This window comes from Miscanthus floridulus, chromosome 12, assembly GCF_019320115.1.
Source record: "Miscanthus floridulus cultivar M001 chromosome 12, ASM1932011v1, whole genome shotgun sequence".
Lineage (NCBI taxonomy): Eukaryota > Viridiplantae > Streptophyta > Magnoliopsida > Poales > Poaceae > Miscanthus > Miscanthus floridulus.
In genome coordinates, this window is record NC_089591.1 from 56,582,253 (window position 1) to 56,598,371 (window position 16,119).

General features: G+C 46.7%; 1 long non-coding RNA gene and 1 pseudogene across 1 annotated transcript; one reads left to right on the forward strand and one right to left on the reverse strand.

Moving 5' to 3' along the window:
* Positions 1–2,474: 2,474 nt before the first annotated feature.
* LOC136498660 (uncharacterized) lies at positions 2,475–7,182 on the forward strand. Its single transcript, XR_010769678.1, has 3 exons — positions 2,475–2,765; positions 5,865–5,957; positions 6,277–7,182. It is a non-coding gene; the product is annotated as an uncharacterized lncRNA (long non-coding RNA).
* Positions 7,183–8,393: 1,211 nt separating this feature from the next.
* Positions 8,394–9,654, reverse strand: LOC136495927 (sialyltransferase-like protein 2; annotated as a pseudogene).
* Between the last annotated feature and the right edge of the window lie 6,465 nt (positions 9,655–16,119).

Here is a 16,119-nt window from a genome sequence, read left to right on the forward strand (position 1 = left end):
GTGGGGTAAGTGATGATAACGATAAGAGTCATAAATAATAATTAACACACACATAGGAGAATTTCATGGTAAAATAAATGAGTAGTCTAGCTAAATTGAGGGGACAAAGGTGAAGTTTAAGGTTTCTAAATACTTCTCTATTACTTTGATTCTATTCTAGTTTAGGGTATAACTAAAACTTGGGTAGATATAGCGATCACACACAATAACACTTTAGAGCAGCAGTACCTTTTCGACCCTCGAAGGGGTGAGAAGCATGGTAGGGAAGGACTGCCTAAATCTCTACGAACACCAATGCGAACGTGGTGGATTACAAAGGCCTGACAAAGCTATCACTTCAGGGGCTACCACAACTAACCGTGGGATTAGGCGCAAACTCAATAACCCATAGTGTAGACATCACGTCTACACTATTGAATTACTATTCTAGTCACATAATAACTAAAGCACTCGATGCGAGCGGAGATCCCATACTTAATGTATGAGAACTATACTAACTATACTCAGCTATACAACTATGTCATAAACTAGATAAACACGAAAGGTATATAAGTAAATAGAGAAGATAACTATATTAAAGCATGTAAGATACAAAGATATACCAAACATCTGAAGATTTCTCTAGAACCTGAGCATCGCTCAACTCTCCCTAACTCTCAACTTAACTATTCTACTTCTACATCATTGAGAGTATAGTGGAGATTTCTCTCTTGTGGTGTTTCTTGATCCCAATGGATGCCTTTCTGGAGGGGATCTGGGGTCCTTTTACAGGAGAGATGGAGTAGGGAATAAGCCAGTGCCACGTCATCGATCCGCATCACTTCCATTGACTACCGTTGGATAAACCGGACCTTAACCGCCTTAGAATCAAAGACGTAGATCTTAGAAACATGCATGAGGTGGCGGAGGCCTAGGGCCCATAGGGCAGGTCCTCGGTGGCCCCCACTCATGGTAGGTGGCCCACCCCCTCTAGTAGGTGGGTCCTACACTCCGTCTTGAGTGGGTTTTTGTAGGTTTATTTGCACACTTGTTGATGTATGTTTATATCCTTGGTGTGTATGATGATGGGCCCGTTGATCTTGTGAAGTAAACTGGAATCGTTGGATGCCTCTAAATGTTCTGCTTTGGTCTGTTTTCTATATAAATCAACCTGCATACAAATATTCAACAAGACTTATGGAATGTAGTTTAAAACCTCTAAACCTATCTTGATGTTTGGTTTTAAGGATAAATGCACTGTAAAGTTGATGGTTTATTCTTGCTATATGCACCGTTAACACGCGGTTGGTGTGGTCTTGCAAGACTACATGCCCCTTCAAGTATACTTTATGATGACAATAACCTTCTCGGATGTCGTCGACTGAGTCTAACTAGATTTCTATTTCTCCCGATACATCACCTTTATTGGCTTACCTTGGGATAGGAATGGGCTGATCTGATCTTGGCCTTGGACCTAGCCCATGGCCTCAAGGCCAATTTTAAGGACCATGAGTTAACCCATATATATCTCTTATAAAACTAATCCCCACTACATATTCTATCTCAAAATGCAAGACATCCACATCATCTTCTACTAATAGCCTTGTCATGCCGCTAATTGCCAACCTCTTAATGCAAGCTATCCACAGTCATCTCAAGTTCTATCTCAACATGCAAGATATCTACATCATCTTTCACTAATAGTCATGTCATGCCACTAACATCTAACCTCTTAATGCAAGCTATCCACGTCATCTCAAGTTTATCTCAACATGCAAGACATCCACATCATTTTCCACTAATAGCCATGTCGTGTTACTAACTTCCAACCTCTTAATGCAAGCTATCCACGTCATCACAGGTTCTCTCTCGACATACAAGACATCCATATCATCTTCCACTAATAACTACCATGTCATGCTATTAACTTCCAACCTCTTAATGCAAGCTATCCACATCATATCGAGTTTATCTCAACATGCAGACATCCACATCATATTCCACTAACTATTCACATCATCTTTCACTAATAGACATATCATTTATAACACCCTAAATTTGCTCCTTTTGAAATAGATATAAATTGGGTTGATTATGAATTTTATGCTCATGAAACATAGGAAAATATTTTTTTTTCATAAAATTAAAATTCACCATGGGAAGTTAGCAACATTGTTGTGCATACATGATTGTGCATATGGTTTAATGTACTGAGTGGCTTTGATCTAAATTCAAAATGATTTCAAATGCTTTCAAAATGTTTAGAAATTGGATTTGAAATAAAAGAAAATGAAAATGAAAAGAGATACTCTCTCTCCCTCTCTTTTCGGCCTGCTGGCCTGCTCCCTCAGCCGTCGGCCCACCTTCTCCTGCACCCGCAGCCCCGCTCGCTCTTGCTTCCGCGCAGGCCTAGCAGCACGCTACGGCCCAGGTGGACAGCCCACGCGGGGGCTCACCTTCTCCCTCAGTTTGGCTGACTGCCGGGGTCGCACACTCCCACGCGTCAGCGTCGTCCTCTACCTCAAGCCGTGGCCGAGCCGGTCACCGCCTGGGGAAAAATTCGTGACCCAAGCCCGATTTCCACGGGATTTTCCGCGTGTAGCGCACGCCCAGGCCTCTATATAAGCCACCACCCTCTGTCCTCGCTCCCTTTTCAGATCTACAAGCCGCCATCGCCCTAACCCGAGCTCGCGGCGCCGCTCAGGCCCTAAGCCGCCACCGCCACTCGATTCACCGCTGCCTCGCTTCACCGTCTCGTGGAGCCACCTGCCTAGCTTCGGAAGCCGGTAAGGAAGCCGCAGGTACCTGCCGCACCTTCTCTTTCGCCCCCTGTTACGCACTTTGCTTCGGCGGAGGATTGCCGGACTTCCCGAGCCGCCTAAACGAGATCCGTGACGCCTCTGCTTGCGCGCCGCAGCTCTTGATCCCCTAGATTTGTTCGACATCGCCTCTTCTCCGTCCCCGTGACCTTGTTTTGGTAGGCGACGACCGAAATCGCCATCTGGGCGAACGCCGACGAAGTTCCGGCCATGGTGCTGCCGTCCTGGAACTATGCCGGCGACCCCATCCCTCACAATCGTTTTGAGCCGTCCGATCTGGGTGGAACGATCAGGATTAGAACGAACCCCTTCGCACCTTAACCGGTTCATCGCGCGCCAGTGGACGCGGTCCACAAATCCACCTCCGCCGGTCCACAGTGGACCACCCAACCAGCGCGCGCCACATCAATGCCAGCGGGCCCAACAGGTCAGCCGCTGCTGCCGCCGCTTTTGCGCATAGCTCCCTACAGTTGTGCGATATTGAACCCGCCGTCCCTGTCCAGATTCAAAATCTGTTTTTATTTAATTTTAATTCAAAATTCATCTCAGTATTTACAAAATTGCCATCCAGATCTCGTTCTCGACATAACTCCTAATGTTTTAGCTCTGTTTAAGTCCATTCAAGTTGCGTTAGATTCATAATAACATTATGTACATTATAGTAATGTTATTTAACATGTTATAAAATATTAATTTGATTAATCTATATTGAATTAGTTTTCCAATTAAACCTCGGTCTTTTGTGAATAAAATAAGATTAGTCTTATGTTGGTTTTATGATACAAATACAATTTAACTTAATTCAATCTAGATATCTTATACATGTTTTATATAATTAAAAGAAGTGAAGCCTATACTTCTCTTTTTTCGTATGAAGTGAATCTTACGGTAGACGTTTCTTTTGCACCGTAGCTCCGACTAGCGTGCTTTTCACATCTATGTGTTCATAGCAATGCTTTGGTTAGTTTTAAAACATTTTCACTGATTGGTGTATTGTTCTAATTTAGTTATTTGTATGTTATGCATGTTTGTGCTTAGATGCTTGTGTGGTGCTTTAGAATCATGTTCAGTCGGTGATGTAACACCCATGGTGTTACAGGTTTAGTTAGCACTAAGGTTAAGGCCTAATAAACCCTAGTGTATGCATTTTTCAGGATTTTAAAATAAATTATCACATGAAATGATAAGGTGAACCTGGTGTGACTTACTTTTGTGAATAAAAGAATCAAATAAGTGTTGCTAATCAATTTTTCTTTAGGTACTTAAAAGCTTTTAAATAATCTTGAGAACAAAAGTTGTTTAGGAATTTGTTTTGAAAAAGTATGACGAAAGTACTTAAAATGTCTGATAGCAATTCTAGCAAATAAATAGCGAGTGACTTGTCCTATTGATTAAGCATGAAAAATAATTTTTATAAACAAAAATAAAATATAACTTGTATTTAGTACTTAAATAAAATTTGAAGCACAAGTTTAGTAGATGAAAATGTAGCTTTTGTTTTGGTGAATAGATATTGTTCAATAGTATTTTTGATAGCTCGGGAATTAAATGTGGAATTCAATTTCAGCTTCTAGAACTGAAATGACCTATCTAAAAACCTAATGACGATGTCGTTTCAGCATTTAAATGTTGATTAAATTTCTTAAACACTAAATCCATATTTTTGTATTGTTGGTTGCACCGTAACGAGTACCTTGACATGGTGTAGTTCATGAACTAGTTTGGTTTTGCGTTGGCGTTGCAAAAATTGCCCGAAGCTCAGTTGAAACGAGCTGTAGACCATGTTGTTAGCGCTCTATTCAGTGAACCGGTGTTCAACGTGACAAACTGTAAGGTCGAGATAGCTATTAGAGGGGGGTGAATAGTTATTTCTAAAATTTAATCGTGTCGGCTAACCGAAACAAGTGCGGAATTAAAACTATCAGTATAGCCAAGACTACACCCCTCTATCTATGTTCTCTAGCACCTCGCTAAGATCCTAATTAAGCAACAATGGTGCCGGGCTAGCTAGAACTCACCTAACCAATTCTAGGAGCAAGGTCACACAAATCTATGCCACTAGTGCTTCAAGCAATTAGAGAGCTCCTACACATGCTAGTAAGCAAAAGTATAAAGCCAACTAAGCTCACTAGAAATGCTCAATAACAAGCCAATCAATGCTAAATTAGAGAGCGCAAATACTTAGCTACACAAACTAAGCAATGTGACTAGCTAGCCCGGCAGTGCCAGGAGGCCATTGCGCACACCAACAATTTCAAATCTCTCTCTCTCTCTCTCTGAAACGAAACCTCCGATCTCTCTCAGAAACGCAACCTCCGATTTCAAATCTCTCTCAGAGTATCTTCCCGCTAGTGCTAGGAAGCCATTGCAGCCATCGCAAGATCCACTTCTTCACAGTCTGCCCACTGCATCGATGAGCCTAGCTGGCCACCCAGCCTCACTAGATTTGTAGTAGAATTAGAGCTACGTGATCACCAGGTGATCTCCCCAAGCCTGATCACCCCCATCCAGCTTGACCTCCCTCTAGTTCTCTGCATCCAAGCCAACTCATCAAATGTTGCATCAGTCTACATCAACATGTGTGAAATTGAGTGGTTCGATCTACAATTCATCTCAGATGGCAGAAACTGTTTTGCTAGACCTTAATTGTACACCTCTAGAAGACTCAGACAGTAGGAATCATACCTAGGAGAAGGCAATTTTGTAGCCCACGAGGATGCCAACACTCTAGCTCAAGATCAAGGTGGTGACTCTGTTGCTACATGTATAAGTTCTGCATCTGCCTCTTCCTCGCTCCTCTATTGGCAGGCTTGATGTGTTAAAAATTACTGGAATGTGACTGATGAGTTAGAAATGTTGATCTAGCCAACAAATACAAATACAATATGCTCGTGGCTAAATAACATCATCATGTTGTCCATTTTCTTGTGCTCTTACAAAAATAGCATGTTGGCTTATCCATGAGTGAGTTCTGAATAGCATGTTGGCATGTTGTTGATTAAATCTTTTAGTTATTCAATGTCATGAATTAAAAAAAACATTAATCTGAATCAACCTAATTTTCAGACAGCAGGATCATACCTGGAGAAGGTGATTCTATAGCCCACGAGGATGCCAACACTCTAGCTAAAGATGAAGGTGGCGACTCTGTTGCTATAGGTATAAGTTCTACATCTGCCTCTTCCTCGCTCCTCTGTTAGCAGGCTTGATGAGTTAAAAAATATGCTGGAATGTGACTAATGAGTTAGAAATTTTGATCTAGCCAACAAATTCAAATCCAATATGCTCGTGGCTAAATTACATCATCATGTTGTCCATTTTCTTGTGCTCTTACAAAAATAGCATGTTGGCTTATCCATAAGTGAGTTCTGAATAGCATGTTGTTGATTTATAATCTTTTAGTTGTTCAATGTCATGAATTAAAAAAACCATTAATCTAAATCAACCTAATTTTCTTCTCTTATTATTACACTTGCAGATGTGGTACCACAAATGAGGTTAAGGAGATGGTTAACTGATGCTCAGAGATACGCTATGTACACATCTTTGCATGCCTAGAGCAGAAATGGGAAACTACTAAAGATTGCAACAAAGGAGGTTGCTACTTTCTTTCATGCTCATATTCGAGTTATCCAAAGGATCTGGAAATGTGCATGTGAGCAGATTGCACTAGGACAAGAGGTTGATGTTTCTAACAGAAGAACAGGTCAAGTGGGTCATAAGAAAGTTCAACTTGATCTCTCTCAAATGGCCACAATTCCACTAAATAGAAGATCCACCTTAAAGTCACTAGCCAAATCCTTAGACGTCAGTGTTTCGACATTGCACAGGAAGTTCAAGCTGGGTGAGATAAGACGCCACTCTAGTACATTGAAGCCACACTTGAGAGAGAGCAACAAAAGGGATAGACTGTAGTTCTGCATTTCAATGTTGGATTAGGAAACTCTAGGGCATGCGGAACCTAAATTTGTTGATATGTAGAATATAGTGCATATTGATGAGAAATGGTATTTTATGACCAAAAAGGGGGGAAAATACTACCTGACGCCTGAAGAAGATGATCCTGAACGCACTATTCAGAACAAGAACAACATTGGTAAAGTCATGTTCCTGACTGCTGTAGGTAGGCCTAAAATATGATGAGGAAGGAAATTTGACATTTTCTAGAAAGCTCGAAGTATGGCCATTTGTGAAAGAGGGGCCTGCGGCAAGGAGGAGCCAGAACAGAGAAAGAGGGACCTTAGAAACTAAATCTATCATAGTCAACCGGGAGGTGATGAGGCAATATTTGCTTGAAAAGGTCATCCCAGCCATCAAAGATAAGTGGCCACAAGAAGACGCAGATAAGACTATTTTCATTCAACAAGACTAATGCTAGAACCCATGTTCGTCCAAATGACCCTAGCTTTTCTTGAAACTGTGGTGGCTACTGGTCTAGACATTAGACTAATGCAACAGCCAGCAAACTCCCCTAGACATGAATGTTTTGGATCTTGGTTTCTTCAACTCTATACAGTCCTTGACTGATTGTGGAAGTCCAGAAACTATTGAAGATCTAATTCATAATGTGGAGGAAGAGTTTGAAGAATATGATGAGGCAATTCTGAATCGAGTATTCCTAAGTCTACAATTGTGCATGAAAGTAGGTAATGAAAATTGGAGGAGGAAATGGGTACAAACTCCCACATATGAATAAGCAACGCGTAGAAAGAGAAGGGAGGCTACCTCTTCGGTTGTCATGCGAGAATGGTCTCTATGCTACTGCGCTAGCCCATCTAGCACAGTTCAGTTGAGTATCTTAGTGTGTTGCTATAAGAGATTTTGTAAAGATTATGCTAGCACATTTTCAGAGATTATTTTTAATTTATAGAGAGGAACAAAATATTGATTCAGAACCTATGTATGAGTGACAATACTTATCTGCAATGTCACTCCAAGGTGGCCTCATTCTATCACTGATCTTTTAGCCTGCACATGCAAGAAAGCAACATTCCACCATTATTTTTCAATCATCAATAGTTTCTCAGCTTAGTTTTCAGTCATCAATAGTTTCTCAGCTCAGAGTTAATTCATGTGTTTTTTCTTACTTTTTCTACTCTTGTGGATATCATAAATGAGCTTCTCAAACAATCTGCTACAGTATCATACTGAACTAACAACAGTGTACATAGATTGGTAAACTAAGCATCATTGACAGGAATAAAATAATAACATGGGGGCTGCACACTAAGAATAGTTGTTTTACTAGGCAAGATGAAACTCTAGACTGCTATAGAGTATCATAATTCTACTTCACACTAGACCAGTATGATGCACCAAGGACTATCGATAGTCATAAGCCATAGAAAGCACCAAGGATCACCTCTAATTTTTAATGTCGTTTTGTTGCCTACTTTGACACTTTGAGCTTTGACACTTTGAGCATGGATAATGCAGGAATCATTTTATGACAGTCATAAGCTAGTTGTTCTGCATTATTAGATTGAATTGGAAGTCACAAAACTTTAACGGTAGAGCGGAGTTGCTTAATAGCACAAGATATTCTTGTTGACAGACAGAACAACTAGAGTTTCAGACATTCATTCAGACATGTCTCTACTTCTTCAGGTCTAAATCGTTTGATGTACTGAAAACTGAATGTGACCAAGTTTTGAAATGGAAAGTGACCTTAGTGAGCTGGGTGAGGAAGTTGGGCATCACTGGCATGTCAGGCCGATCTGGTACTTCAGAGTTTCTGTCTAGAGAGGACTCTACCTCAATGTGCAGCGAGCAGCGTACATAGCAGAAGCAGCGGCCATCAAAGGATAGTAGATTGTCGTCATGCAGTAGTCCATCAACACAAGCTCTCCGAAGAAGAGTATCATCATATAATGAAGCTGCATCCACATCCATGCCATATGAATAGAACACATAATTCAACATCATGGCACACCAATGAAACACCAGCGAAAAACACCATCTAATCCGAAACGCACAAATTCAGCATACATACCGAAAAGTGTGCGCAAAATGTGTCTCAGATTCTCTGTCCTCTGCCATCTGTCTTGACTGGCTCCCTCGTACTGCAAAGCATTTGTTCAGATACTCCATACCCAAGGCCAACCAGCTCCTAGTAAAGCAACCCCAAGCACATCTAAGGCGTCAGTTCAGAAACCACCTCACCTCACCTCGCATGCCCCGAGCGCCATGACCACCGCCTGCAGGCCCGACGAGTAGTGGAAGTACCTCTTGTCGTGGCTTTGGGTCCAGTTGCTGAGCGGCTGCCCCATGGCGGCCACGAAGCGGCGCATCGAGTAGTACTTGGCGATGCGCGCGCACAAGCAGCGTCGAGCCACGCGTCGGTGACGAGGAGCGGGAACCAGGACTCCGGCGTGGCTGTGGTGTTGCAGATGAGTGCGTAGAGGAGGTGCACAGGTTGGCAGACGTACATCACGAGCAGGACAGCGCGACCGTAGGGGTGGCAGCCGCATACGGGCGTGGTGACGGTGGAGCGGACAACGCAGCGGTGGAGGATGATGGAGTTGACGAAGGAGATCCCCGTCCGGGCACCGACATCATGCGCGAAGCCCACGACGTGGGCGTTGTTGAGGTGGATGACGAGGTCGTGCGCATTAATCTGCGTGCCCCGATGGGACCCTAGGAGGATGCCGCTGTTGGCGAGCAGCGCCGCTGCCTTGGCTAGGATCTGGTCCCTATCGACGTTGATGGCCACAAGGCGCCAAAGCAGGGTGTCGCTGCCCCCGGCGAACCGGGACACGCCTGTGGGGAGGGGGAGGGAGAGGTAGCAGCGGAAGGCGAGGAACAGGAGCGCGAGCACGAGGAGGAAGAGGACGGACGGGAGGCGGCGGTGCTTCATCTCTGTGGGCGCGGGGGCGGGCGGCTAGATCCGCCTGCCATTAGTAGGTGCGGTGGGCCGGTAGTGGCCACCGACATGGGGAGCGAGGTGAGGTGGGGTGGGGGAGAAAGCACCACCTCGCCTAACCACACGCCGCCCGGGCCAAATCAGTGAAAAGATGAAGTTTTTATCAAACAATACAAGATTCCTAATGAAGATTCGGAGGGGAGGAGGTACGTACACTAAATCTAGATGGGCGCCGCCGCCGTCGCCTTCTGCCCTTCTTCTTGCGCCACCCCAGATCCAGCTCCCAAGCTGCGATAGCACGAGGCATTTGTGGATTCCAGTTTTGAAGGCACATCAAAGCGCTCGCTATATTAGAGGGGGCCAAAGATGCCGTTGATTTTGGGGGAAGGCGGAGCAAGACGCCGGCGATTTTGGGAAGGCTCGATCTAGATCTAGGGCAGAGGGAGCTAGGTAGTCGACCGAGCGAAAGGCAGGAGCCAATTGAGCGAGCGGAGGTGAGGGGAATTTTGGAATAGACCGAAGCTGAATGAATACGGGACCGTACGACGACTTATAATTTGGGAAAAGTGAACAGGGTTAGAACGACTTACAAATTGGGATGGAGGGAGTATATGTGAGATGGAGGGCTCCCAAGCACTCTCAAGCAAGGACACAAAGTCCCCCAAGGTGCTCAACACAAACCATGGCTGAGACCACCTTCTAGTTATAGCCCCATGGGCTAAACTAGCCGTTACCCCTTCACAAGGCAAATTTTGGGATGACTGGACGCTCCAGTCAAATCGAACGAACACACCCTGCCAGTGTCTGGTCGCTCTACGCTGTCCACATGTCGCTCTACGTTCAACCGGAATCGCCCGATCTCAACGGTAAAGTTGCGACCGGATGCTGCACAGTGAATAACCGGAGGCTACTGCGCCTAAGTCTGGTTGTTTCCAGAGAGCTCCTCGAGCCTCTGTTTTGCGATCGGACACTCCGCTGATAGAGTTTTGAACCTTTCTTGCCTCTGTTCCATCGCCGAGTTGATCCACATCAACTCTAACCTCATCTTTTTGTAAATGTGCCAACACCACCATGTGTATGTGTGTTACCATTTTCACAACCATTTTCCAATGGATTAGCCAATCAACTTGCCACACCACTCAATCCTAGCGACGATGCAAAGTTAGATCACTCGAGTAGCACTAGATGACTGATATACAAACAAGTTTGCCCCTCTTGATAGTATGACCATCTATCCTAAACTCGGTCATAAACTTCTCTACACACCTATGACCGGTGAAATAAAATGCCCTAGGTTATACCTTTGCCTTGCGCATTCCATTCCATCTCCTCCAATGTCGATGCAACACATGCACCAACACGATCAACAATGATATGATCCACTTTATATCATCATGTGATCATATTGGTTCATCTATCTTGACTTCACTTGCTTTTCACCGTTGCCTTCGTCCATTGGCGCCAAGTCTTGCTTAAGCTTCACTGCCACGCGGTCCATCTGTAACAACCCAAAAATCCACACACCAAAATTCCCAACTACAAATTTTTTTCTTTAAAACCCCATATGATGATGAGTGACATTTGTAGGAGCCAACCTAAGTGTTGCATTAGTCATAATCTAACTAAACCTACATGACTTGCACAAGTATCTCACCTCATCACCTTGAATTTATTTTTCCACATAGCATACATCAAGTTGCATTATATTCAACATGGTGATTTGGATTTTATTTGGGTTTATGTGTTGATTAATACAAGTTAATAAATATTTGTTTATAAATAAATGTACTAACATGGGATTAATATCCCAACATATACTATGACCAATGTTTATCACCATGGGACATTATATCAAAGGAGAAATATGCCACTTTGATTTATATACATGAAAGAAGTGTAACATAATACAAAAAGAAATAGAAAAAGAAAAGGAAATAGGGAAGAGGGAGCAGCAGTAGCCCTAGGCCTGCTCAGGCCTCGTAGCCCAGCCTGTTCGGCCCAACTCGCGCCCACCTTTCACCCCGCACACACGCTGTGGCCCGCCAAGCCAGCCCACGAAGGCAGCCTAGCAGGACGCCCACACCAGCGTGCCCTTCACCCGACCATAGCCACTGCCAAGCGGGACCCAGGTGTCATCACCCACCTCGGCCCCCCTGCTTTCCCCGACCACAGAGCAGAGCTAGGAGTGGGAGCTCCACGCAACCCGCCTCGGCCGCACGATCGCGCCACCAACTGATCAGACGCGCTCAAGGACACTAGCCGGACCGACCAAGTCTGATAGGGCCACGCCCACGACGTGACCCTGCCCCCCCCCCTCGCGCATGCCCCGCCCATCACCACCATGGCCCCGTCCCATGTTTCCTTGGCCGCGACGCATCCTCCACGCATCCTCACTGCCAGGCGGAGCCCACTTGCAGGCGATAACGACAGCAGGAGCACCCTCGACCACTTGATCACGCTGAGCCACGATCACCATCCGATCCCGCCCGCCATTGGTGAGCTTTGGAGCTTGGGGCTATAAAACGACGCCCAGAGTGCCCTAGGGTTCCTCAGCCCACCGCCGCTGTTTGGTGGCCCAATTGCCCTGCACCACTCCAAGAGAAGAGGGCCGAGAGGAGGACCTGGAGGAGGGAGGCGAGCAGGGAGCTCGGAGTCAGTCGACCATAGGAGCTCGGAGCGCCTACTCCGATGACGCAGCTTCCACCACTAGGTAGCACCTCGCCACCGCACCACCACCTAACACTGCCAAGCACCGCACGGTGAGCCTCTCGCTGCTGAGACCTCCTCCCAGCCCCATGGATACCGATGCACGCACACGCGCCAAGCACGATCTCAACCGAAACCGCTCGATCTCAACGGTAAAGTTGCGACCAGATGCTGCACAGTGAATGACCGGAGGCTGCTACGCCTAAGTCCGGTTGTTTACAGAGAGCTCCCCGAGCCTCTGTTTTGCGATCGGACACTCCGCCGGTAGAGTTTTGAACCTTTCTTGCCTCCGTTCCATCGCCGAGTTGATCCACATCAACCCCAACCTCATCTTCTTTGTAAATGTGCCAACACCACCATGTGTATGTGTGTTAGCATTTTCACAACCATTTTCCAATGGATTAGCCAATCAACTTGCCACACCACTCAATCCTAGCGACGATGCAAAGTTAGATCACTCGAGTGGCACTAGATGTCTGATATGCAAACAAGTTTGCCCCTCTTGATAGTATGACCATCTATCCTAAACTCGGTCATAAACTTCTCTACACACCTATGACTGGTGAAATGAAATGCCCTAGGTTATACCTTTGCCTTGCGCATTCTATTCCATCTCCTCCAATGTCGATGCAACACATGCACCAACACGATCAATAATGATATGATCCACTTTATATCATCTTGTGATCATATTAGTTTATCTATCTTGACTTCACTTGCTTTTCACCATTGCCTTCGTCCATTGGCGCCAAGTCTTGCTTAAGCTTCACCGCCATGCGGTCCATCTGTAACAACCCAAAAATCCACACACCAAAATTCCCAACTACAAAATTTTTTCTTTAAAACCCCATGTGATGATGAGTGACATTTGTAGGAGCCTAACCTAAGTGTTGCATTAGTCGTAATCTAACTAAACCTACATGACTTGCACAAGTATCTCACCTCATCACCTTGAATTTATTTTTCCACATAGCATACATCAAGTTGCATTATATTCAACATGGTGATTTGGATTTTATTTGGGTTTATGTGTTGATTCATAAAAGTTAATAAATATTTGTTTATAAATAAATGTACTAACATGGGATTAATATCCCAACATATACTATGACCAATGTTTATCACCATGGGACATTATACCAAAGGAGAAATGTGCCACTTTGATTTATATACATGAAAGAAGTGTAACATAATACAAAAAGAAATAGAAAAAGAAAAGGAAATAGGGAAGAGGGAGCAGCAGCAGCCCAGGCCTGCTCGGCCTCATAGCCTAGCCTGTTCGGCCCAACTCATGCCTGCCTTTCACCCTGCGCACTGCGCTGCGGCCCGCCAAGCCGGCCCACGAAGGCAGCCTAGCAGGACGCCCACGCCAGCGCGCCCTTCACCTGGCCATAGCCACTGCCAAGCAGGACCTAGGTATCATCACCCACCTCCGTCCCCCCTGCTTTCCCCGACCACAGAGCAGAGCTGGGAGCAGGAGCTCCACGCAACCCGCCTCGGCCGCATGATCGCACCACCAACTAATCGGACGCGCTCGAGGACGCCAGCCGGACCGACCAAGTCTGATAGGGCCATGCCCACGGCGTGACCCTGCCCCCCTCATGCGCGCCCCACCCATCACCGTCGTGGCCCTATCCCACATTTCCTTGGCTGCGACACATCCTCTACGCATCCTCGCTACTAGGTGGAGCCCACTTGCAGGCGATAACGATAGTAGGAGCACCCTCGGCCACTTGATCATGCCAAGCCACGATCGCCATCCGATCCCATCTGCCATTTGTGAGCTTTGGAGCTTGGGGCTATAAAATGATGCCCAGAGCACCCTAGGGTTCCTCAGCCCACCACTGCCGTTCGGTGGCCCAATTGCCCGCACCACTCCGAGAGAAGAGGGCCGAGAGGAGGACTCGGAGGAGGGAGGCAAGTAGGGAGCTCGGAGCGCCTACTTCGACGACGCGGCTTCCACCACTAGGCAGCACCTCACCATCACACCACCACCTAACACTACCAAGCATCGCATGGTGAGCCTCTCGCTGTTGATACGTCCTCCTAGCCCCATGGATGCCGACGCACGCACACGCGCCAAGCACGCCACGGCGACGTCAAGCCGTCCTGGCTCGAGCACGCCAACGCAAGCCACACACGCGATGCCATACATGCATGCACACGCCCTGCACCGCCACATGCCACGCGCAATGTCGAGCCGAATCGACACGAGAGCGTGTTGTAGCACGCACGCGAGCACGCATGGCCACGCACACCGCAGCCACGAACACAGCCGTGGCTAAGCCACCACGGTCGCATCACCATGGTAGAGGTGATGCCACCACCTTGGCTGGCTCCTCCTCGCCACAGAACATGCCATGCTCGCGATTGAGGTAGATGAAGGCCACCGGAGGACCCCCATTTGACCACACCGCGCCGCGGCCGGAGCGCCGCCACAACCGCTTTGACTCCACCGTGGCCAGGACCGCTAGGAGCACCTGGCGCCTCCTTGTCTCGCCCGCCCTATTCACTGGAGCCACTGAGAAGCTCACGCGCCCTACCAAGCATGCTCCTAGCCACCACATCGCCCTGCCACCGTCAACACGCCATAGCCAGACCTCCACCGCCGTGGCCAGAGCCCTAGGAAGCCCTAGCTGTCGCCCCGACCCCACCGTCACAGTCGCCATGGCATGGCGATGCTTTTGCCCACCTAAATTGAACACCAGCGCCATGGGTGAGGCTCGTTGGGAGCTTACCACCGGCGGGAGCATGCTGGGGAAGAAACAAGGGATTTTCCCCTCGCTGGCCACACGTCCGTGCACTTGGTGCACGTGAACCGAACCCTAGGAAGGAGTAAGTGGACTAAGTCCTTCATAGACTGGCTCTACGATCTATGGACCAACGTAGGCGGGTTCACCATGAATCGTGCCTCACCTGCGCCCGTGGACCACGGCCTGTTAGTGGCCCAGTAAGACAATGTGGCTGCACCAGCGTGCGCCACATGGTGGGCCAAAGCCTAGCCCGTATCTAGGCCCAACCGGCCCAGTTTGGACCCGACCTGAGCTGACCATTGACCGGGCCCACAAGTCAGCGACATAGAGCCGCTGGACCCACTTGTTAGTGGGTGACGTCATGCAGGTCCCACCTGTCAGTGACAAACACAGCCGAGGTGACATCATGATGATGTCATGATGACGTCAGCTACTAACGTCAGTAGCTCTAGACCCACCTATCAGTACCAGAGCCGAGATGATGACATCATGCTAACGTCATACTGATGTCAGCATGCCACGTGGACCAACAGGAGCATGACACGTGTCAGCACGATATTAATTCAGCCTTTTCCCATTTTCAAAAATGATTGAAACTTCGGAAATTCATACGAACTCAGAAAAATACAAGACTAGGACCAAAATTCATCTAAAATCAAGCTCTACGCAATGAAACCATGTTTGAGTGCATTTGGCTCTTTTGAATTTTCATTGCTTTTTGTGCTATTCTATAGACGTCGCTAACGCGACTATAATGTGATCGTTTGCTAGACTCGGAGGAGAACTAGACAGACGAGGACCGAGAGTATAGTGAGGAGTACGGAGACGACTACACTAAAGGTGCCACATCCCATCCCAATCTCGTAGCACCTATTACGCATGGCTAATATAGAGCTGCTATTGCTTTACTTTATTAATCACACTATGATAGGACTTGCATGGTAGTATGCTTTCTTCATGGCCTTTACCTTGACGCAACCTTACCCCTGCTCACCCAGCT